Below are 12,589 nucleotides of genomic sequence, written 5' to 3'. Positions count from 1 at the left end.
TGCGTGGAACTGGGATCCAAACCCAGGCCCCAAGTGGAAGAACCAGCATCCACCGTTAGCCACCCAGAGGGCCCAGGCGGGGGCCGGGCTGAGCCGAGTGCTCAGGGCCCCTGGCAGGGAGCGGCGGGGCGGGAAGCCCCTCCCGGAAGCAGGGAGCCGGGCAGGAGGGCCTGCGGCTCGCCCCGCCTGAAGGGCACAATTAGTTGGGCTCCCAGGCGGGCTGCGAGCTCGGCCGCCCCTCCCTGACCTGAATGGGTCATTTGTGGCTCAAATGACAGACAAATGCAATAATTAGGCCTGTTTAGTAAAGAGGAGGTGAAAGGTCGACCGGGGGCCTCTCATCTCCTGTTACCAGCCCGGTGACCGCGGCCGAGGCCTGCCGACGCGAGCTGCAGGAGCTGGCCAGCGCTGCCTGCCCCGGCCGCTGCGGGCCCTTCCCTGGGGCTTTCAGAGCCGGCGCCGGGCTCCAGGGCCACGGCCCCCTCCCCTTCTGCAGGGCGGCCGCACGGGCAGCAAGGGCCTGGCCGTCCACTGGGAGACTCCGCCCTGCGTCCCAGTTGCAGGCGCTCCCTTCTTCCTTCTACACCCACCTCCAAAACCTGATTTTGTTTCGTTATCTGAGGCACACGAGCTGGCTTCTCCCTCTCGTTGTCCCCAGGCTTTCCTGGGTTCCTGGGGACCGGGCGGTGGGCAGGGACAAGGCCACCTGCCAGCAGGCACCTGCCCCAAGGAAGGGACGCGCACACGGAGGCTGGCGCTGTCCTCCGGCCCTGGGCTGACGCCAGCATCCTTGGGCCTCTGCCTCCTGCCCCGGCTCCCCAAGCTCCAGGCCGGCAGAGAGCCCCCAGTGAACACCCGGGAAAGGAGCGTGTGTGCCCTCAGCACTGGACTTGGCATTGGCTACGCTCTGACCTGGCGTCCCCCGGAGGCTCCTGCGTGGGCGGTCAGCCCCCAAGTGCCCACGTGACTGACAGTGGCTGAGGCTGCACTGGTGCCTTCGCAAGAAGAGGAGAGACGGAGCCGGCGGCTCTCTCCCTCGCCTCGGGTGGACATCCGCCGTGGTGCGAGGCCGCAGCCGGGGAGGACGCAGCGCGAGGCTGTCACCTTTGAGGGGAAAGTGTCCCCGGCCTGGTCACTCGGGACAAGTGGCCGAGCACCTGACAGCAGGCGCTGGGCCGGGGGCCCACCCGAGTCTGGCCCATCCCACACCTGGACTTGACAGACACTCGGAGGGAGGGAGTTTTCGTACGATTTTGACAAAACAGCTTCCTGCTTCATGGAGCAGAATGATTTACAGAAATGTCTTAAAAAAAAACCCTCCAGTCTGCCTGTACCATCCCTGCCTGCAAAGGGCCGCGGCATGAAGCGAGGCCTCGGCCAGCAGTGACCGGCTGGGGGGTGGGCGGGGCGCAGTGCGGGGCCACAGGTGCTGCGGGGGCTGGGGCCCTGCCCTGCCCGTGCCTCTGGAGGCCCGGTCTGCGGTGGGTTGGTTTGCACAGCGGGGCAGTGGCCCTGAGCTCCCCAGGCCCCTTTTCCTTTATGGCCCAAATTACAGCCCCTGAGAAAGGGGGCACGGGGCGGGGCGGGGGCAGACGGGTGGCGGGGAGCCGGAGGGGAAGCAGCCCACGAGCTTGTTGTAACGGGCAGCTCAATCAGCCCCTCGTTTCCAGGGACGCACCTTCACTCCGCAGGTGAAGCCCGGGCCGGAAATCCCTGCTGACAGGACAGGGGCCTGATACAGCTGGGGGCGGGCGGGCAGTGGGCAGCGGGCAGGGTTCAGACACCCGCACCCCGTATCTCAGGGTCCGTTTTGAGCCCCAGCCCTGCTCCTGCAAACACACGTCCAGGAGGCCACGGTGATGGCTCAGGGACTGGGGCCCTGCCACTCACGTGGGAGGCCCGGGTGGGGCCCCTGGCTCCTGGCCTCAGACTGGCCCAGCCCAGGGCATACGGGGAGTGAGCCAGCAGCTGGAAGAGTCTCTCTGTTGCTCTGCCTTTTTTTTTTTTTAAGATTTATTTATTTACTTGAAAGTCAAGAGTTACACACAGAGAGAAGAAGAGGCACAGAGAGAGAGAGAGAGAGAGAGAGAGAGAGAGAGAGGTCTTCCATCCGCTGGTTCACTCCTCAATCAGCCACAATGGCTGGAGCTGCGCCCATCCGAGCCAGGAGCCAGGAGCCCTCTGGGTCCCCCACGTGGGTGCAGGGGCCCAAGGACGTGGGCATCTCCTACTGCTTTCCCAGGCCACAGCAGAGAGCTGGATTGGAGGAGGAGCAGCTGGGTCTCTAACCTGCACCCAAATGAGATGCCGGCACTGCAGCTGGCGGCTTTACTGGCTATGCCACAGTGCCGGTCCTTTGGCCTTTCAAAAGGAAGGCAGGAAGGAAGGAAGGAAGGAGGGAGGGAGGGAGGGAGGGAAGGAATCTAAACAAGCAAACGGTTTTAAATGGCAGAGCCAAGTTGAAGGGAAGTCCCTGGGCCTGAGCTTGATGGAGCTGGAGGTCGGGCAGCAGCGGGTACGGCGGGGGCCGGGGTCATCAGCATGGCACCCCCTCGCCTGGGGACCTGGAGGACCTGCCGGTGCCACCCTAGGGACTCTGCTTGTTAGTCCCTCTCCTCACCCCCCTCACCTGTGCTCTGTCCCTCTCCTCACCCCCCTCACCTCTGCTTCTATCTCTCTCCTCACCCCCCTCACCTGTGCTCTGTCCCTCTCCTCATCCCCCCTCACCTCTGCTTCTGTCCTCTCCTCACCCCCTCACCTCTGCTTCTGTCCCTCTCCTCATCCCCCTCACCTCTGCCTCTGTCTCTCTCCTCACCCCCCTCACCTGTGCTCTGTCCCTCTCCTCATCCCCCTCACCTCTGCTTCTGTCCCTCTCCTCACCCCCCTCACCTGTGCTCTGTCCCTCTCCTCACCCCCCTCACCTCTGCTTCTGTCCCTCTCCTCATCCCCCCTCACCTGTGCTCTGTCCCTCTCCTCATCCCCCTCACCTGTGCTCTGTCCCTCTCCTCATCCCCCTCACCTGTGCTCTGTCCCTCTCCTCACCCCCCTCACCTCTGCTTCTGTCCCTCTCCTCATCCCCCTCACCTCTGCTCTGTCCCTCTCCTCTTCCCCCCTCACCTCTGCTTCTGTCCCTCTCCTCATCCCCCTCACCTGTGCTCTGTCCCTCTCCTCATCCCCCCTCACCTCTGCTCCTGTCCCTCTCCTCTTCCCCCCTCACCTGTGCTCTGTCCCTCTCCTCATCCCCCCTCACCTGTGCTCTGTCCCTCTCCTCTTCCCCCCTCACCTCTGCTCCTGTCCCTCTCCTCATCCCCCTCACCGGTGCTCTGTCCCTCTCCTCATCCCCCCTCACCTCTGCTCCTGTCCCTCTCCTCTTCCCCCCTCACCTGTGCTCTGTCCCTCTCCTCATCCCCCCTCACCTGTGCTCTGTCCCTCTCCTCTTCCCCCCTCACCTGTGCTCTGTCCCTCTCCTCTTCCCCCTCACCTCTGCTCTGTCCCTCTCCTCTTCCCCCCACACCTCTGCTTCTGTCCCTCTCCTCACCCCCTCACCTGTGCTCTGTCCCTCTCCTCATCCCCCTCACCTGTGCTCTGTCCCTCTCCTCTTCCCCCCTCACCTCTGCTTCTGTCCCTCTCCTCACCCCCCTCACCTGTGCTCTTTCCCTCTCCTCATCCCCCCTCACCTGTGCTCTGTCCCTCTCCTCATCCCCCCTCACCTGTGCTCTGTCCCTCTCCTCATCCCCCTCACCTCTGCTCTGTCCCTCTCCTCATCCCCCTCACCTCTGCTTCTGTCCCTCTCCTCATCCCCCTCACCTCTGCTTCTGTCCCTCTCCTCATCCCCCTCACCTGTGCTCTGTCCCTCTCCTCTTCCCCCCTCACCTCTGCTTCTGTCCCTCTCCTCACCCCCCTCACCTGTGCTCTGTCCCTCTCCTCATCCCCCCTCACCTGTGCTCTGTCCCTCTCCTCATCCCCCCTCACCTGTCCTCTGTCCCTCTCCTCATCCCCCCTCACCTGTGCTCTGTCCCTCTCCTCATCCCCCTCACCTCTGCTCTGTCCCTCTCCTCATCCCCCTCACCTCTGCTTCTGTCCCTCTCCTCATCCCCCTCACCTCTGCTTCTGTCCCTCTCCTCATCCCCCTCACCTGTGCTCTGTCCCTCTCCTCATCCCCCTCACCTGTGCTTCTGTCCCTCTCCTCACCCCCCTCACCTGTGCTCTGTCCCTCTCCTCACCCCCCTCACCTGTGCTTCTGTCCCTCTCCTCACCCCCCTCACCTGTGCTCTGTCCCTCTCCTCATCCCCCTCACCTGTCCTCTGTCCCTCTCCTCATCCCCCCTCACCTGTGCTCTGTCCCTCTCCTCACCCCCTCACCTCTGCTTCTGTCCCCTCGTCTTACAGCAGTCAGGCTGCGGGTGGGAGGCTGCACCCACTGCCCTTCCCCCACCCAGAAGGCACTTCCTCCTGGTGTGCGTTGGTTGGGACCCTGTGATTGCCGATAGCAAAATCACCATCCGTGCAGGTGCACCTGGCAGCCCGAGAGCAGTGCCCGGGGGCCTCCCCCACAGAGCAGAGCAGGTGCGGTGCCCCAGCGTCCTGCCGCGTGAGCCTGGGTGAGACGGCCAGCGGCACAGGGGGAAACGGTTCCGGAACCAGGCCGGATTGGAAGCCTGGAAGCCTGGAAGCCCCCGCCCCTGCCCCCACCAGGCGCCTGCAGCACTGGCATTTTCTGGACTTAGCACCAGGAAACGCGACTCCCCAGGGTGATTCAGAAACATGAACGCCCACCAGGCAGGGCGCACGTCCGAGCGCTCTCTCTCAGTCTGCGGAGATGAGAGGGGGTGCGGGGGGGCTGACTTCTGTGCTGTTTGAAGGAGAGCGTGGGGGTGGCAGATGCATGGCACTTGCGACAGACAGCCCACACGGGAAGCCCCCACCTCTCGTCCTGATCCTCATAGCCCCTTCTCTCGGCTGCTGGAGTCCCGCGTTTTCCCGCCCAGGGTCCCCGAGACCAGCTCAACCGCTGACGCGGACAACTCGCCCTTAAGGGGTTCAGTGCAATCCCACTTCACCTCTCGCGTGCTCGCAAAGGAGGGGTTCCGGCTTTGTTGCCACACGAGGTGGTCCCACTGCTTCTGTTTTCAAAGTGAAACATGATTTCCTAATGAACGGAGAAATGGCAGGGAGAGGGTTACGACGGGGACGGCTGGACCCGGCGCTCACAGGCCGGGGCCTCGCCCCAAGCCCTCCGTGGTGGAGTGGCCGGCCCTCCCCGGTGCTCTCCTGTATTGCCCCCACGGTGGGTGGAACTCTGAGGGCTGGGCAGGCTCGGATGCACTGGCTGCCCCAACCTTTCCCAGCCTAACCGCGCCTGACTTGTGCCGTCACGCTGCTGTGGGCACAGATCTCCCTCGGCAGCTAAACTCGGTCCTCACCGGACACCCTGGCCGCCACTGTGCGCCGAGAGCCTTCTGCTGGGCCCCCAGCCTGCGGGCAGCACTGCCTGAAGCCCAGGAGCCCCCCCCCCCATAGAAGTGCACCCCTGCCGAGCCCAGAGCGCTGGGAGAGCCCAGGCCGGAGGACGGCCCACACCCTGCAGCCCGGTGCCGGGAAGTCAGACAGGAGAGCGTCGGCAGAGACCGGTGGTGGGGGGGGACGCCTCCTCCAGTGGAGGGGCCGTGAGCGTCCGTGTGCTGAGCACCGCTGTGTGCCAGACGCCCCGCAAGGTGCTGCAGGTACAGAAAGGCACCCGGACCTCCGCTGCAGGGGCGCACAACAGCAAGGAACTGGCCGCGGCCGCGGCGTCTGTCTCGGGAAAGCGGCCGTGACCGGAGGAGGAGTGCGGGGCCAACACGCTGGCTTCTGGCACCTGTGTCTGCAGAACTCTGGGCCTGGAAGCCAAGAGGTGGGGGCGTGGTTGCTTCTGCCCACTTCACAGGTGAGGGAGCCGAGGCTCGGCGCTTGGTTGCACGAGCACCGTGCTGCCCCAGGGGTGTGGCCAGATTCAGACTAAAATCCGGATCTGCCTGACCCCGCTCTCCAAGCTCATCGCCATCTTGTTTGTGTAGCTTCCGAATTTCACTCTCACAGCGGGATGCCCGCCCTCGGCGCCATCCAGGGTCACTTCTACCGTGGGGGAGATGGGAGCCCGGAAGTGATTTGCCCACAGCTCCGCCGGTGCTGGGCAGCGCCAGGCTCCCGGGCTCTGCACGTGCGGTCGGCAGATGGTCCTCCGGCTCCGTCCCCCAGGGGCCATCTGATGGGGGCGGATCTGCATCTGCCCGGAGCGGCCTCTGACGGGGCAAGTGTGCAGACCCCGGCCGAGCGGCCATAAAGCTGCCGGAGCGCAGACTGTGCCAGAGACGGGGCTGTTTATTGCAGGAAACCTCCTCCCACCGCCGCTGCCTAAACCCTGCTCCCCCGCGGAACGCGGCTGTTCGTGGTGATTTGTGCTTCGGGACGACACCAGGTCTGAGAGGGTCCCAGATCCCGCAGGACAGAGGCTCAAGGGGCCGGGCACTGGCTCTGGGAGGCCCTTCCCTGATCTCTCTCCCTCTCTCTCTCTCTAGCGCGGAGTCTTCCCTTTGTACCCTGCGGAGGAGCCCGAAGTTTCCTCGGGGGCTCCCGGACACCAGGGTGCTCTGCTCTGGGGCGTCCCCTGCCTGCGGAGCCTCCTCGCCGCCCGTGCTGTCCAGTGCATGCCTCCGGGGAGTGGATGCGGTCTGAGCAAGTCCAAGCCGTGGAAATGAAGACCCCGAAGGCGCCCTCCCCGACTCGGCGCGCGGCACACCGGGAGCCCCGCGCAGGACCGTGCTCTGTGTGCTCAGAGCTCTTGTTTGTTTATTTTACACTTTCTTTACAGAAGGGCGACCACCGTCTACTCCGTCTTCACCTTGCCTGCCTCGCTGGTTCACTCACCATGGACAATGTTCCAAGTCCTTTCGTCCTTTTGCAAACAGAGTCAACCCGTCCACGCCATTTCTGGAAGTCAGTCGCTTCCCCTGAGAGTCATTTAACCCAGCTCACTTCACCTTTTCCTTTCGCTGCCAGGAAGCTCAACATGCAATTCCCTTTGTAGGAGAAGTTAAGAGTTCCCTCCGCGATTCTCTCCCGGCACTGACGACAGGACCCACACCTTCCACGTGGTAGCAGCACATGGATTCTGCACATGGCCACCACCAAGGATCACCAAGCTGCCGGAGCCTGCGACCTGTGCTTCCCACCTTCCTGCCTTCTCCATCCACCCAGCGCACAGCTTATGCACAAAGGGTTTGTAAAAAAAGATGTATTTATGGGGCCGGCGCTGTGGCTAGCAGGTTAAGACGCCGCCTGCAGCGCTGGCATCCCATGTGGGCGCCAGTTCGAGTCCCGGCTGCTCCACTTCTGATCCAGCTCTCTGCTGTGGCCTGGGAAAGCAGTGGAGGATGGCTCAAGTCCTTGGGCCCCTGCACCCACATGGGAGACCAGGAAGAAGCTCCTGGTTCCTGGCTTTGGATTGGCGCAGCTCCAGCCATTGCAACCAACTGGGGAGTGAACCAGTGGGTGGAAGACCTCGCTCTCTCTGTCCCTGCCTTTCCTTCTTTCTCTGTATAACTCTGACTTTTGAATAAATAAATAAATATTTTGAAAAGATGTATTTATTTATTTACTTTCTTTGAAAGGCAGAGTGACGGAGAGAGAGACAAAGAGACCTTCTACTCGCTTGTTCACTCCCCAAATGGCCACAGCCAGGGATTGGCCAGGCTGAAGCCGGGAGCCAGGAACTCCACCTGGGTCTCCCATGTGGGTGGCAAGGGCCCAAGCACTTGGACCATGCTCTGCTGCTTCCCGGGGGAACTAGCAGGGACTGGATCAGAAGCAGCGCAGCCAGGACCCTAAGGGGCGCTCCAATATGGGGCTGGGTGTCCAAGGCAGTGGCTTCACGGCTGTCCCACGACGCCGACCCCCACAAGGGTTCCTGTTTGATGACGGACGGGGGCCCGGGGTGTCGCTTGTCAGCTGACAAACTTCCTTTGGTTTTATCTGGCTTTCCTTTCATGAAGATTTCCCCACTGCACTAGGTCCTGTTGTGATATACTAATTACCCGGGCACTGCCTGGGATCTAAGGCTCGAGTGTATCCACGAGCAAAGCGAGGGCGCCGGTAGCAGGGCTCCGCCCCGTGGGTTGTCTGCCCAGGGTGCCCCGTGGCCATCATGTCACTGAGACCCTGAATCGTCTGGGGCTCAAAGGGAAGGGGGGGTTCGTGGGGTAAGAGCACATTAACTAAATGCAGTGACACCACAGGGGCCAGGGTCATAGCACAGCCCGGTTGCATCTGACGCCCAAGAAGCGAGTAACCGTCGGCGCCTCCATGCCGGGCCCTGTGGGCCGTGACGCCAGGCAAAGCCTCCCAGGACGGGGACTGCCTATGGCTACGTCGCAGGCCTGTGGGGAGGGTGTGGGGCGGGCCTGCTGTCTGTCCCAGGCTGCCATGGAGGTCAGGACAGGGGCCTTGCCTCTCAGGCCACCACAGGGGCCACGAGTGTCCGAAGAGCTCACTGTGCCCCGGGAAACAGCGCCGGGGGAACGCTGAGCCCCCCGTGGCTGCTGGGCGATCCGTGTCCCCACAATAGCGTGTCACCACAGCGGATGCCGGGGTAGCGTCTGCCGCCTAGCCCAGGCAGGGCGGGGCAGACGAGAGCGAGACAGAGCAGGGGAGGAGGAGGAGACCCGTCAGGAGCAGAGGGACACAGTGACGGGCAGTGGGCACCCGGAGAGGACAGGCCCGGTGCCGTGCCCGTCCGCCCACGAGCGCACTGCTCCCCCCGGCCGTGCAGTCTAGATGGAGACTTTGGCTGCAGGCCCAGACAGGCAGGACTGTGCACTACAGAAACCCAGGGGCCACCCTCGGGCTCACCCAGTGACCCCAGAGGCCCAGGGCTGGCTCCACACCCAGTGCCTCCCCTGTGAGATGGCAACACAATGACCTTTCGGTGGGGGGCACCCGAGGTGGAGCAGGGTCTTGTGACCCTGCTCTGGGTGGGCCCAGGCTCCAGGCTTCAGGGTCCTGTTGGTCCATCTGCCCTGGGTCATCTTCTCAGAGAGGGTCATGGAGATGGGGGCAACGGGACTCTGATTCGGCTGGCGATGAGACCAGCGACCACCGGGAGAGCGAGGGCTCTGTGGGCAGGCGCCTGAGCCCTGGACTCCCGGAGGCCCAGTCGTAAGGACTGCTGGGCAGGACGGGCGCCAGGCGACCTGAGAAGGCTCAGGTCACTGCTTCAGCCGGAAAACCAGGCTGCGTAGCGGGCAATGGGGAATTCCGTATGGACGGGCCGCAGAGCTCAGGATGGGAGGAGGAGGAGGAAGAGAGAAGGAAGAGGCGGGCAGAGCAGAATGGAGCCCACAGCTGGGCGGAAGTCGCCTTGTCCCCGTTCCCTGGTCGTCCCTGGGGATCTGAACCACACTGGGGAGCTGTCACTGCGTCCGTGAAACGCGGGACGGGGTGTGGCTTCCATCCCTTGCGGCCCTGCTGTTCTGGAACTCCGTGAAACCGTCACCGCGCAGGCAGGGTCATGGTCGGGCCTGGCGCTGATCCTATCGGGCCTCATGTGTGCATTGCATTTGCAGCAATGAGTATCATTCCATTACAAGAACAAATTATTATTATTGCCGGGTGCAGGGCGAGGGGAGCCCGGGGTTATTAAAACCATGCTTCCGACGACGGTCGGCTCCCGCGGGAAGAGCGGCTGAGCCCGGAGCAGCCCGCTTCTCATTACCGATCGCCACTGGCTTAATGCGCCGTAGCTGTCTCATCACATTTGCAGAACGAGTCGGCGTCAGATACCTAATTTAAAGTGATATCCTTAATTTCCTCATGGTTTCCAAAGTTTACATTAACTCTAACCTGCTAGTTTGCAAATGCATTTTCTCTGATGACCTCCAGGAAAATCCCACAGTTTAGTCTCCAGTTACTGCGGGTGTAACAGCCGGGCCGCCCTGTCCTCACGGAGCACAGATGACACTGGTGTTCCTCACTGGAACAGCCTTCAGAGCAGGGACAGCGCTGCTGCTGGCGTGGGTGGAGCAGGGGCCGTGTGCAAGGCTCGGGCCGCACTCCAAGGGCATCAGCTCGTGGCATCGGCCCATGGGCAGGGACCATGATGTGCCCATTTTACAGAGAGGAAAAGTGAGGCCCCTGGCCACGCAGCTGGTGGGCCACCCTGCACCCGTCTCTCTTGATCCTGGTGCCCATCTGGGCAGACCTGGTGCTCTGACCTGCAGGTGGGATGGCGGTGGATGGTACACAGGAACCTCATGCCAGAAAGAATGAAGAAACACACACGCAACAGCAGACCGCCGGCATCTGAGAACAAGCCGCATGGCTCACGCCGGCGGCCGGCATCTGCCAAGCGAGCCCCGCGCAACAAACCCCAGAGCTGGTGCAGGTCTTGACCGACTGAGGCGAGGCTGGTGCGGGAATCTTCCTGAGCGTGCTGCCGGGCACTGGTGGCCGATTCGCCCGGCTCCTGGAGTGGTCTGCCAGTTTCACTTTTGGGGGTCACTGCTTCCCTTGGGGCACTCGCCACAGCTTAGGCTCCGGGAAGAACTGAGTGGTTTCCCAGTCTTGGCAAAAACAGAACCAGGTTTCTCTACTCAAGGTCAACAGTCAGTGCTCAAAAAAACAAAACAAAACAAAAACAAAAAACAAAAAACACCACCTGCAAGTGTTTTACAGTATTTGCAGAGTTAGGGCTGAAGGGACCTGGGGTGATCTCGGAGCTGGGTACCGGAAGCCCCTGCCCTCTGTAGCCTGGGGCCGTGGACCCCTAAGGGCCACGGGGAGGGGCCGTGCGGTTGGGGGGGGCCCAGCCGGGCTCCTGACTCACTCGCCGCTCCCCGGGGACCCGCCCCGCCTCTCCGGGGCAAGGGTCCCGGCGCTTCCCTTCCCTTGGCCAGCGTCGGGTCACAATTTGGAATCCACCAGGAAGTAGGTACTTGAGTTAACAAAAAATGTCTAATATTTTTGACCTAATTTCAGGAAATCGCACAGGCCCGCTCCAGGGCGGGTGGAAGGGAAGTTCACACGCTCTGCGAGGCAGTCGCTGCCGCGGGGCCGGCGGCAGAGGTGGCGGCACGTCCACAGCACGCTGCATCAGGCAGCCGTGAGCACGGGGTTCGTAAGGAAATTTAACGGCTTGAAGGACTGGAGAGGGTGTTTACGATGCACTGATGGAACAGCACGGTGTGGCGTCCCCGCCACCGGCTACGCGAGGCTCACGCTGCACAAAACACACACGGGCACCCAAGGCGAGACAAAGCCCCGGGAGAAATCCACCCCGCCATGAACCGCGGTGCCCCCTGGGTGGTGAGAGCCCTGCCACAGCTAGGCCTTCCTGATTCCAATAAAACAGACGTGGCGCAGCGGGAAACCCGCCGAGTCCAGGGCGCGAGCGGCGCGGCTTCGACCACCCCCGCCCTGCAAACCTAAGTGCGAGGCTTCGTACCAGTCACCCGCCTGAGACACAGCAGGCCCCGCTGCTGCTCGCTGCTTCCTGTTCCCAGGTGCGGGAGTCGGCCTGCACGGGCCCAGGCTGCTGGAACCCGACAAAGCGTGAGGCCTCGGGGGCAGGGGGCCCTGGCTGCTGTCCACGCGCTCTCTGTGGCTCGGGGCACAGTGCAGCGGATCCAGCACGGAGAGGGACCGAACCCCACCCAGCTAAGGCCTGGGAAGCCAGCCGGGTGGAAGTGGGTGGTGGCAGTCGGGTGGCACACAGGGGAGGCAGGTGGCACCCAGGGGAGGGGGCTGCCCCCCGGTCCACCCCCCTCTGCAGAGTAGACCCCCAGCCAGCGCCCAGCCCCTGAGTGCAGGCCCCAGGGTCAGCGCCAAGGCAGGGCGCGACCAGGGCCTGGCCGGGGGGCGGAGTAAGCACGCTCTTCTTAAAGGTCGCCCTGCAGGCCGTGGCTGGGCGGCCGGAGGAAGCTGCCGGTATTTTTCAGGGCTGTAAATGCCAGAAGAGCAGCGCACTGAGTCACGGCCCCCCCACGCCCTGCTGCCCCGCGTGTGCTCGCCAGATAAAGGGGCTACTTCCGCCCCAGCCGGAAGAGTCCTCGGCGTGCAGGCCCCTCTGCTCCGTGTGCAAGCCTCGCGCTGGGGGTGGGGGGACCCCTCCGCCTGAGCCTGTCCCCCCTGCGCCTGTCCCCCTACTCCGAGGGACCACAGGGAGCCCTCGGCTTGCGTGAGTGGTTGACGTCACAGCAGAATGAAACGCCGTGTTTCTGTGACTCAGTCTTCCTCCCACTGAGATGTCACCTGTGTGACACAGAACCGTCCAGAAAGGGAGGCTGAGATGAAATGTAAGGATTAATCTCGGTGAGGCTGAGCAGTCTGTCCAAACCACAGACGCCAACGGATCAACAAACAGATCCTCTTTAAAAAGAAAAAAAAAGAAGTGTGTGTCCCTGGTGGAGTCCAGCGTACGATCTAATGCACGCTGCGGGGTGACCAGTGTCAGAGCCTTTCGCTCGGAGCCCCGAGGACTGGGCACCCAGGGAGCGAAGTCTGAGAGGACATTGTGGGGCTGCTGGGAAACAGGGCCGGGGGACAGGCGAGGGTGCCGC

The 12,589-nt window shown here is 63.1% G+C and overlaps 1 long non-coding RNA gene across 1 annotated transcript in view; it reads right to left on the bottom strand.

Annotated features, from left to right (window-relative positions):
- LOC138846593 (uncharacterized) overlaps positions 1-12,589 on the bottom strand; it is a 150,230-nt gene that overhangs the window by 17,866 nt on the left and 119,775 nt on the right. The window lies entirely within an intron of this gene.

Source organism: Oryctolagus cuniculus, chromosome 18 (genome assembly GCF_964237555.1).
Source record: "Oryctolagus cuniculus chromosome 18, mOryCun1.1, whole genome shotgun sequence".
NCBI lineage: Eukaryota > Metazoa > Chordata > Mammalia > Lagomorpha > Leporidae > Oryctolagus > Oryctolagus cuniculus.
This window is presented reverse-complemented; position numbering and strand designations above follow the sequence as displayed.